Here is a 12,642-nt window from a genome sequence, read left to right as displayed (position 1 = left end):
AAGATTTAAATGGCACACTTTTCTGGCATTTCAGATAATGCTAACATAATCATTCTGCGACTTTACTATTTTTTTCTGTTTGAGGGATTCAGAAATTGTATCACAGTCATGATCTTCTGCACTGGTGAGTTGCTGCTTATGTATGCTGTATTTTAAATAAATTGTTTTAGTTTGAACAAATAGACTTTTATTTAGTATTTTCTTAACTGTCTTCCTGAAATCTACAACTTCCGCTATTTTTGATACAAGCAAAGATGCCATCAGCATTTCTCCTTTTGAGATTCTGCTGCCTGGCACACACATTGAATATTTCAACTGCTTTTTATTCTTTACAACTGTCCAGAAATTCAGTGAAAGTGTTTCTTCCAACAGGGACATGCTATTTCACTGACAATGAAACATTTCCCTGGAACAAGTTGATTGACATTTTCAAACTAATATCACAGTGACATTGCTCTTTCAGCAAAGAAAATATCTCCCTAATATATGATAAAAGAAGTATTTCAAGTGGACTTGATCTATACTTTTGCTGACATAATACTGGAAAAAAAAAATCAACAAAGACAAACCCAGACATGGTTGATAATCTAATTCAACTGAATATTAAACATAACTAGCTTTTATCTTGCTGAAAATTCATTGTTCAGCATTGTCTTCAACATCTGATATTCTTAAAATCAAGTGCTTCAAGAATCACAAAATTTAATTTTTGAAAGATTTATTTCTATTCCAGTATGAGTTGGAGCAGTTCTGTAGAGTCTGAATTATTCACAGAATGGAAATTTTAGTTTCCAATCATCTTGTGTGCTACGCTTTCATAGGAAAGCATCTAGTAGACAATCTTTATATTACCTCTTGAATGTCTAGTGCCAATTAAAAGACATTATATATATTCTTCCTTAACACGAATACATTATTAATTCAATACACAACTAAATACACTTCTACATTACTAAAATACAGCCTTTTTATCAGTTCAGATGATCACAATGCTATGAGTATGTGCTATTTCAACCACATTTGTCACTGAAGCTGTTTCCGTTACAGAACAGCTTAAAGCAAGCAAGGCCTGGACTGCCTTACGGCTGCACCCTCTTTGTGTGCCAGCAACAGCATTAATGCAGTTGCAACATAAATAAGGTATTGATTTGATTCATTTTTTATTGTTCTGGGGCTACTTTTCTTACACTTGAGCTACCTAAACAATCTGACCATGAAGTTGCACAAGAATATATCCCATGTTAATATTTCTGGCCAAGAAATCAAGTGTGTCCTAAATACCAGGGAATCTAGTCAAGTTTTATTCTCATTACATTCTTTTATTCAATCAAAATGCTGCTGCAAATATACTTACCCTTGCAACAGTCTTCCTTAACAAAATGCAGATATAACATTGGCTGTGTGCTAAGGGAATATGTTTTTTCTTGACGTGTTGCAGGAGCAGCTGCTAATCTGCATTCTTTCCCATCTGTCTGACCATTTGTACATTGTTGCAGATTGTGTACCCAGATTTAAGCCACTTCACATTTACATTCACAACACCTATCACATGGTTGCACCAATTACAAATTCACCAATTTTTTCCCTAACATCACTTCCTCCTGAGATTAGAGCCATGTTCACATCAAACAAACCCCAGCTTATTTCTTATCCACTTTCATTTGTTTCCCTTTTTTTCTCCTGCCTTTTTCAAAATCATTGTATTGAATATCTATATTTTTTAAATTGTCTGAGCTCTGTGGATATCCTATCCTGTGGATATCTGAGCCTACTACTTAGCTTTACTGTCACTATGAAGATGAAGCAAGTCCAGAGGAGTCAGCAGATCTCCAGCAGCATTGCCGTGAATGTTTAATATGCCTGTATCATGATCAGTAATTTTGGAGCAGAATAAATGAGGAGCTCTTTGTTGTAGCCCTAACATAGTAACCATTGCACTAAAGCTATATGCAAGCCAGTATATTACTGAAAGCCAGTACTATGAACTCTTCCAACATCCATTTGTAGTTATCCAACCTTTTAATACAATGCAATACAGATATTGGTTCTTTACCCTATACCTGAAGGGGAAATGATGGAACATTTATTATAGTAATTTGTGTCAGTTGTGTATGCACTTAAACCAATAAAATATCCTGCCAAATATTTGTCCAAAGCCAGTGTAGTATTCTTGAAGAGTGATAAAAGATTATACTAAACACATATATTCTATCTCTATTATAAACAAAGCCTCTGATGGAGAATCCAGATACTCCTTTGATGTTATATAATGCATGAGAGTTAATTATAATGATAATCTAGGTCTGTCAGTATTTGTTATTAATCTCCTTACTAAAGCCTTCTAACGACTAAATTCACATTGGACAAAAGCCTGGCATAACACATGATCTCAAACATAAAGAACTTGATTTGATTTGGTAGAGGGTGGGTGGCAGAAGGGTTTCTTAAAAACAGTTTTTTAAAAGATGGCTGTTATCAGTATTAATTCACACTGGATTCGTAAGGGAATCAAATAAACATTATTGTGCCTATCTCAAATTCTAACATACTACTTTTAACTCAAAGCTAGTATTTAGTGCCTGTTCCTTCTCAAAACATAGAAAAATAGCTGGCATCAGAGGAGTCTCAACTCTCAAAAGAAATGCAAAATAAAATGTAGAATACATCATGATAGAGTGAGCCTTTTTACTTCAAATAATATGTCGTGCTTTCTAAAATAGTAAAATCTTCTAATCGTTGAACAGACAGCTTATAATTTACCTGGGAAAGTTCTGTGGTGTTCACACTTCAATTGTTCAAATTTCCTATCACCTATGCTACATAACATAAAAGTCTATCAAAACTAGCATTTTATGATAGCTTTTCTTTTCTTCATAGTTTGCATTGCACATGATCCAAAAGCATCTATTACAATAATTCAGTATTTACAGGGTGACTGTTTCAATAAACAAAATCCAAGTAAGCAAGACCATCAAAGGAAAGCTTCCCTAGGGCAAGAAACTTATTTCTTCATTGATTGCAAACAAGTGATGCATAGATTTAATTCATACAGAAAGAATCTCACCATTGATTATCTTTTCTGTGGCTTTCCTATTCTCAAATTCTCCAACTTTTTGGGATTGTTGCCATCATTGTCATCCTCCCGCGAACTGAACTGGGGCTTTCCAGAAATAACAGAACCAGGTGCTTAGATAGAGCCTGTTCTTGAAGAGTCTCATCTACTACTCATTCAGTGTGGAGAGAGCCTTAATAAGGCATACAGAGGCAGATTTGCTATTGTAGGTAGTTTACACACCTTCATTTACCCGCCACATCTATCAACACTATTTGCTTGTATTTACCCTCTGCTTTATCAGATGAATTCTTTCTTGCATAGACAAACTCAGTGGTCTCTTATGCTTCTTATGTGTGAAAGCTAAGCCAAGTATAAGTAGTTTAATAAATCATCATGAGTTATTATTTATATTAACTCACAGCTGCAACTAGGCAGATACTTTGGTGTATTATATCGTGTGCAAGGATTCTGCCTTCTAACCGCTTATACAGTGCATCAGTGCAATACATTCAATACTTCCTCCATTTAATGTACAAAACCAGACTAAGAATGCTGGTTTTATTCAGCCTGAACTAATCTAATTTCAGCTATCTAATCAGTAATTACAGAGAAGATTGAGTCAGACTCTTCTCAGATGAATACAGTGAACTGATGGGAAATAGACATAAATTGCAGCATATTTTTCATATATTTGAAAAAAAATCTTCATTTTCTTAAGCTAAAAGACACTGATGGACTTTATTAAACATGCCTTTGCTTGAGAAGAAGCAATCCTACATTTCTAGTAACATAGATATAAGCAACAGAATCTATGGCCCATAACTCTGGTTTGAGAAAACAAGTTCTAAGATTTCTTGACTAGATGGAGCTTTCTACAGAAAGCTGGGAGCTTTTACTGCAGTACATCACAACTACTATCAGAGCCAAGATATGAAGGAAGTGACAATTGGAGAGCCAGAATGGGTCATTATCTAACTAGGAAAAGATGTCATATCACTGTACTCACTGATACTGCTATACAAAATGTATACAAAAGTGAAATGTAGTAACCCTAGAGAATTTACAAACTTCAAGCTGAACAGATCAAACAAGAGTAAGAACTTCCACCAAAGCAGATATCCATTTGGCTATTTCTTCTTCTCTATGTTTTCCATGCTCTTTTCACTGACACAATGCAATCTGCTCAGGCTTAGTTCACTCAGCTTACTCTTGTTTGTGAATTGATTTTATCCAAGAGAAAAGACAGCAGTGTGAGAGGATGAACTACATGGTGACAATAACGGTTACATGATAGACTACATGTAAAATAGCCACTATTTTTAAAAAATAAACAAACAGATATTTAGCATAAGAATTCCACTCATTTGTTAAGAAACTGCCCATTTGCATGTCTTAGATACAATTTTGCTTACTTAACACAAACAAGATCTGAACTTTTGCTTTTAGTCAGGAATCTTTTTGATTTAGTTGCAAAACTGAACTTCAAAATTCGTTTCCTAAGTAATCATTTCTAATAAAGACAATAAATTGTCTCCAAGATTTATCTTTTTAGAAGACCTAGAAATTGCTAACTTGTTCTCTGGTTTTTGTTTGATCAAATTAACTGCCACGAGGAGAACTCAGAATGCCTTTGGATAAGCATGCTAACACATTTCCTTTCAGATAAGCTATTTAAATTATTCCTGAGGGGACAAAAGAAAAAAAAAATCTTTTGATATCCAACAGCTTCTTAATTTAGACTAACAGCCAGAAAACTAAAATAAGTTAATGGTGTCTTCATAGATGATACACAATAACCTCATACGCTGCAAGATGAAACACATACAAAGGAATTTGAGCACTAAGCACTATTTTTGACATCCAAGAATTGTACATTTTCTTTTTTGCTTTTTCCCTTTTGGTTTAGAACAAGCTGTGTGCTCCAAAGTTATGCCAGAAGCGATAAAGCATAACAAAATAAAAAATTAGAACATAAAAGCACCAAGCCTCAAATGCATCCAAACTGGTGGATATTACAAACCTTGTGAACCACTTTATTGTAGCTTCACTTTCATGAGTTTGAACTTGGAAGAGTTGACCAAAAAAATATGCTCTTGTTTCTCCTTTCTTAAGACAGAGTAAACAAATCCCAGGTTCATCATAGGGGATTTTCTGTAGCTTTTGAGGCCACTGATCATACATCTTGACCACCTATACATATTAGCTTTGCCTTTCCTGGGCAGTGGGGTGGCTGGTGATGGGGGAAATAGGCCATTAAACTTTTTTTTTTTGTCCTCTCAGATCTGTGAATACTTTTTTCCATGCTCTGAGTTATAATATCAAGCTCAAATGTAACCATATTTGAATTTACAAAACACCCAGACAAAGTCTGGAGAACTACATCCCAAAGCAGAATGTTTTGGAACAATATCAGCATGTGAGTTTTCTGATTAGAAACAGAAACAGAGACAGACACACCCTGAAGTAATGATGTGAACAGGGCAATTTTACTATTTGTCTACTAGTACCTGAGGTCCTGTTCTCGAAAACGTATGGAGATATCAACAACATACCTATGCTTCTCCTAAAGGTTTCTGTGAAATATAGAGTTTTATTGGTCTCAGTTCCACTTTCCAAAGCATATCTTAGTGTACATATCTGCCAGGACACCAAAGCAGAGATACAGTACACAAACACGCTGTGTGCTGGTGACACATGTGGAAATGCTACTATATGAATAAAAAGCTTTACTATTCCCTGGAAACAACTTTTGTAGTTGGATCTTCTACAAAACACTTAATGGGAACTTGGGGGTTATAAAATGAAAATTAAGAGGAATTTGATAAATTGAAGAAACTAGCCAATACTCTGGAAATGAGGAGAAGGTGATTCTCATACCATAATTTTTTGCAGTCCTGCAGGCTTGTAGAATGAACACACAAAGTTTTGGACTGCATTCAGGCTTAAAAGTGCAGATTCCATGTTGTTAATGTCTCTTCTGTTCAGCACTCCAGTAGGTACTCCCTCCCGTCCAGGTAACATAGATATGCTCCATAGCACTTGAAAAGTACGTCCCAGCTCAGACACCTTCCTTGTGCTGCCCAGACACTCCATACCACAATCAACCCCCCCAAAAAATTGCTATCTTTCATCACATACATTAAAGAACCTCACATTTTTCTACAGATCGTATTCCTTGCTCACTCTGGTATTTGATTCCCTGTTCTGATTCAGATATGTTTCAGAAACAAGAATACACAAACTTCAAAATTCCTTCTCCATTTGGCAGTAGAAACTAATAATGTCACTTTGAACCAAACAAGAGATTTTCCACTTTTCTCTCATGTTTGCCTGCAGTGAATGCATTGTTATCGCCTGATCAGAGGTATAAATTAGGCAGAGCAAAAGATTGTATTTGAAAACTACTATGTCTTAATTTATGTAGAGCGGTCTACAAGGTCACTGTTTACAAGCCAAATGCAATTCTCTGATAGGGAATAATTTACTAGGTTGTTAAGACAGAATGAAAGAACTGTTCTCAGAAAGTCAGAGGTTACTTTCAATGCCTATTTTCTCATCATGGGCATAGCTGTTATTATGAAACCTTTCATATTATAACATTTTATTTAATAATCTAACATTTGAATGTCATGGTGATATGACAGAGGAGAAGGCAGCTTTTAAAAAGATATAACAAGGAAAGTATCATTTACTTTACTCTCTCTTTATTGTGGTTATTTGCTTTAACTGTATTAAGTCTGCTGGTACCTACAGATTCAGCTACGCAGAATACTGTATATCAAATCATTCAATTCAGATTTTCCACGGAGGCTGTAGTTTGAATTGAATGAATTTCCTTTTCATTCCAAAATAACTCCTTAAGCATCTTTACCAAGGTTCATTACAGAGATGTTGACAACATCCCTGGAGGACATTTAAAGCCAGTAATATTCAGCAGTCGTCCCCCTCTACTAAATTCAGTGGGTCAGAGAAAAGACATCGATACTACATTTCTCTTTATAGAGTCAGTGAGGAGTGAATGAACCATCTAGAAAGCAATTTTTAATAGTTAAGCGCTCAGATCTGCTTCAGTTAACTTCAGAAGACTGTTGAGATCTGTTATATACTCAGGTAACCAAGGCATCATCTTAACTCAATCCTATATGCACTACTCTTTGCTATTCTTTCCATATGTATAGCACTCTCACACACTGTGAGAGTGTCTCTGGCATCTCTTCCCACCAAGCATGTGAAGAATGTTTATTCAGAGAACTGAATAATTTAGCTGGTGGTAGACCACAGAACAGGAAACTGAAGGCAGAAAAAGTCACTTTCCATGCCTGGGAGCTTTCATGATTATGGGAATTGGGTGATATGCATATCTCTTCCCTAGTCCTTTCTGTAGAATGAAACCAAAACATTTGGCTTGCTGAACTTAGCACAATGCATTCTTGTTTTAAAGCTAGGACATTATAACTTAAGACATGGGTTTGAGTTCTCTTTTTGCAACCTGAATATTTATTTTGGAGATCATAATAGCAAACACAAAATCTCAGGGTATTTCTACAGTTATTTAACATACAGATTTGATAAAAATGCATTTGAACAATATTATCTGTGACAAATACAGCTGCTTTACACCTCCTTCATCTTAGAGGATGTTGATATATTTTAATTAGGTCAGTATATCATAAATGGCTTTGATGTGTAATAAATCATTTCATAATTTTCACATTAAGTAGTAGTTATTTTTAGAGGTGAGAAATAAATTATGGACACTTTTACTACATTTGTCATTTTTTGATAGTGAAAGGGATCATAATTCATTCTCAAAGAACACAGTGTAAATTCCATTTTGTTCCAGGCTCTAGTACTCTGAGAAAAACAAGATATAAGATATTTCCTGCTTGGCTTATATATATGAGTTATCAGTAATAGATACTTGAGCATAGATGAATCCTTCTTTCAGGAAAGTTAGTTTTTTTCAAGTAATGCTGAAAGATCATCTACCTTAGTTTTCTGCCTGCAGATTGTCAACACAGGACAACTATATTTTGGCATGCAGTGATGCAGTGTTGATAGTCAGAAATGCAGCTCCCATTTATCTTCATGTCATCTGGAGGTTCTCAGGACTGAATGTTGAGAAAACTTACTAAAATGCCAAAATAGAAATGAGAACATACGCATCTAACTTTAGAACCCTGCATATACATTTTTGCCTTTTGCTAAACAGACAGCTTGCAGCAGTTTTAGATAGTATCACCATTTACATTTCAGTACCTCCTCTTAAAATAAAAGGCCAATGCCTTTGGAGGTTCATGCTGTGATAAAAACCACTAATAAAAGAATCTATTCAAAATAACACCGCCAACGCAGAAAGATTTCCCTTCATCGTAGCAATTTGTATTTCCATATATAAAGCCAAGTCCTGCTATTTTTAATCTACAGCTAGGAAGCCATACTAGGCATTGAGCAAGCAAGCACTGTGGTTCCATGAGCCAGGTTTTTAATATCAGTGTGGATCTGTCAAAACAACACCTAATCTATTTCTCCAGCAGAAACGCCCCTCCAAAACGTGGCCCAAGAAAGTCTACAACTGAGTATTTGATTGCTTTTTGGCAAACTCCTTCTGCCTCTTGTGAATGTCATAATATGTTACTTAATTGAGTGAGGAAACAAAATTTATTGAACCTTGAGCAGTGGCCAAGTTGCAAAAAATGATTCTGAGATGTTGTAGACTATGTTACATATAGCATCATGAAGACATAAAATAGATGTATGTAAGACACTAGTCTTTATTTTTTGTAACTTTTTTCTAAAATATAAAACACTTATCTATCATAAGCAATGGTTCTCTGAGGGCTTGCTGGAACTGAGTTCTTCATCAGAGACCAGATGTTGGGAAACAACAGTATCCATTGAGAACATATTAATCTCATCTAGAATTGTGAACAAAGGGCAAGAAACAATACTGAAGTTACTTATGGTAATCTACCTTATTCTAGACATTCACATATTTTCATAACATAATGATCTACCAATGCTCTGAGAAATACATGAGATTCGAATTATGGAAATCCTTTTCTGAAAGAGTTTTTCTAGGTTCTGTTTCCATTGAGTTTTCCAGAGTCATAAAAATCTTAACTGTGATTCATATAAACACACCTGGAGATGCCAAAAAAGTATCACTTTTAATAAATGTTAGAACACATTTTTATAATATGGAATTATATTTACCACCTGCACTCTTCACTCTGCACCAAGAATGCCATTTTAAGAATGCTTTTCTAGCTATGCCTGCAGAGAACACTATCTTGAAGATAAAATCTTGTTTAATTGGATTCAAAGCAGAGATCTGAAGACAAGGACAAAGTCTTCAAAAGAACATAATTCCCAGAATTCTGTAAGCCAGTACTGACAGCCACAAGGGAAAGCAGGCATGCCTGTGACTCACTGATCAGACTACTTGCTATGCTGAGAACATTCTCAGTTTGACTTTCTAGCAGTAGATGTTTTAAATGTCAGTTGTGGTCAGAGATGCTCAAGTTTTCACAGCTAGGGTTCTACTTCGGCAAGAAGCACCTCTTTACTGCTGTGTAAATGCAAAATTATTTCTCATATGATTCTGAAGGGATTTTTATAAAAGATTTCTACAGATTTTTAAACAAAGAAATAGCACAGAAAAAAATTATCAGGGCTTTTCTTGGTATCTCTCTCATATGGATTGTGCAATGCATACTCACTGTGGATAGATGTTCTGGATGAAAATGAATGCATCCCAAATCCTTTGTCCATTTTTGAGAATATCTAACCTATTCCAATAATTTGTTTTCACTGCTTAGGTACCTAGAACTTTGGTGATTTAGACACTTCCATGCTGTTATCAGTTCTTCCCATGCCTGGTTATTTTTTTGAATTTGAGCAAAACCTCTGTTTCCCTTCCAACTCCTCCACTTCATCAATAAAAACATCAGTAAAATACAGGATGAGATATACTGACTACCTGCTTTTATGAAATCTTCTGGCTTCTGTAAGCAGATTTCTCTGGCTGAAAAATCTTTGGATGCACTTTGATATTCTGATACTGAAACTTTCCAGTTATTTTGTATGCAGCACCAGCATCCTTATTTGGCAAAGACCCTGTGTTTAATAGACTTGAATAGTTTAAAGCAATGTAATTGAATTAAAGTTCGTCATGGAAAAGTGCTCAATGCAGCAGTAACTCAGAAGAACTGGGCAATTATTTTGAAAAATTCTTTCAGTAGCAAGAAAACTCCTTTCAACCCTGACTGCTTAGCCTTGGCTGATGGCACACAAAATGAGATACTTCCAGATTTGTGCTAGAAAAATGTAAATGGGCAAGCAAGCTTGAAGGTTATGATCTGTAAGGCCCATATTTCTTCTAATGCATACGATCCATTCTACAATGACATCAAAAAAATATTGACTAGTAGCTCGGAAAACATTAGTTGCATTATTTTTCTTTGCCAGCAGAATTTTCTATGGTCTTTATTGTGATGGTGCTCAGCTTTACAAAGGTGAAAGAGATTTACAATTTCTTAAAGATTAAAAAAAAAAAAAAAAAAAAAAAAGCAGCAAAATCAAAACAAATGCACGTTTCTTGCCAGGCACATTTTTCCCCACTGAGTTCCCACAGGTCTAATTTTAAATACTGTCATATTTCTCTATGAAAAATGTGCAGGATTATTCTATTAAAGTAATTCGAAAATCATGACAGCTATGCAGCCACTCTCATCACCGTATAGATAATTTTGCACTACTATCAAACATCTCCCTCCTGCAGGGACTCTGACTTCAGTATGATGACATAGGAGCCAAATCGCCTGGCGTCCTTCCTTCATTCTGCTCTTGGAAAGTAATGAAGATTTAGCAGCTCTTTCAGTACACACAGAAAAATAAGAACCCATACATACTTTTTGCCACTGAAGCTGCCTTGATTTTATAGCAGTGTATTCCGATAGACTGCCTAATTCCTATACTAATTTGTCTAGCAGTTTCTGAAGCTAAAGCTGGTGGCACTTAACTTGAGCATAACAAACATGCTAATCTGCTTCCAGATTCACAAACTAAACTGTTTATTTGTCCATGCCCTCTGGAGGTCAAAGGGAAAAGAAACCACTCTTCAGGGAATTAACACAAGACTTTTGCTTGCTCTTCAATCTTCTCATCCCCTATACCAGAAATACCCACACAGATTCTGTCTTTGAACAGTGATGTAAAGAGTTCTCTAATGGTATAGGCACAAGGTGAAATGCCAAAAACTACAGCAGACAAATATTTGTCATGTCACAGGCTGCGTCAGGCAAAATGAAGCAAATGTAAGACCACTCAAGGGGATAGTTCAACTGCATGGAAAGTAGACGACTTGAAATCTTTGAAGCCAATCAAATTATTGCTAACAAACAAACATACAATCTATACTGTGAAAATAATTCCTAAAATGTGGAAATAACAGGGAAAGCAGTGGTCCCTTCCCCCATCTCCTGGCGCACTCCTGCAGTGCCCTAGAGTTCCTGGTGTAACTAGATAGCATCAGCTTACAAAAGGCTGTTTCATAGGTCTGTGTGACCTCAGTTTTGCAGTGTTCAGGTACACTTAGGTTTCCTTTAAACTACGGTAATGGACATCAGCTTCAAATCTCCTGTCTGTCAAGGCGATTTCATCTGTATTTTCTGTGGCTTAATCTGCCCACCAACCCAAAATAGATTCAAATGTCAGTGTTCCGTAAAACCAGCACTGCAGTGAGTCAGCAGAAGACATGATCCTTTTAAACTGTACTTTGTGGAGTAACCTCCTTCCCAATGATCTCTCTAAACAGAGAAAACAGGAAGAGTACCCAAGCTGCTCTGAGAGAACTGAGAGAACCATTTCAGCCACTGTTCTCCAAATACCAGAAAACAGTTCCTGTCTGATTGCCTGCTAAGCCTGGAGGGAGCATCGTTAGAGAATCAAATGTTTCCTTTTTAAATGAAAAACACCAGAAGGTATAAAGCTAAATATCTTAAGATGGCATGACCTGAAGAAAAGCGCACAGAGTACCAGAGGTATCTTAGTGTACTCATGTGTCTCAAGAGACTGACAAGTGTGAGTATCCATTCTGACACCTGTTTTCTCTATAATGAAGAATAGAATTTTTCCTATACAGATAATTCATCCATGCACACTTGGACTTTAAATTTACTCCTGAATTTATTATTATTCATTATTCGGTCTTTGAAAATCATGATAATATCCTTTTGGAAATTTGGAAAGAGTATTGATTTCTTCAAGGGTCTTCTAATACTGTACACATACCATATTTGCATGCATATACATATGTGCATAGACATAGCATATGACTTCAAACAAAATGCGCATTTCTGTCATTAAACTGAAACGGAGATAGAAATGAGGCTTTAAAAATGGAAAAGGAGAAGGTAAAATTACGTGAGAATTGTTAACAGATAAAAATCGTTATGTATTCTATGTAGACAAAGGCAATCTGGAATTTTAATCATAAAATAGACATTATAAAGTTGAGTCACTATTCCTGGATGTATTTAAAAACTGTCTGGATGTGGTGCTCAGGGGCATGATTTAGCAGAGGA

At 35.6% G+C, this 12,642-nt stretch overlaps 1 protein-coding gene across 1 annotated transcript in view; it reads right to left on the bottom strand.

Moving 5' to 3' along the window:
- Positions 1 to 11,768, bottom strand: part of GHR (growth hormone receptor) — a 996,322-nt gene extending 984,554 nt beyond the window's left edge. Inside the window, exon 1 of the mRNA XM_048930902.1 lies at positions 11,764 to 11,768. The gene's annotated coding sequence lies outside the window, so the exon portion shown is untranslated. The remainder of the gene's footprint in view (positions 1 to 11,763) is intronic.
- Positions 11,769 to 12,642: the final 874 nt, after the last annotated feature.

This window comes from Lagopus muta, chromosome Z (assembly GCF_023343835.1).
Source record: "Lagopus muta isolate bLagMut1 chromosome Z, bLagMut1 primary, whole genome shotgun sequence".
Lineage (NCBI taxonomy): Eukaryota > Metazoa > Chordata > Aves > Galliformes > Phasianidae > Lagopus > Lagopus muta.
Note: the sequence above shows the minus strand (reverse complement) of the source record. Positions and strands in the feature narration are given on the sequence as shown.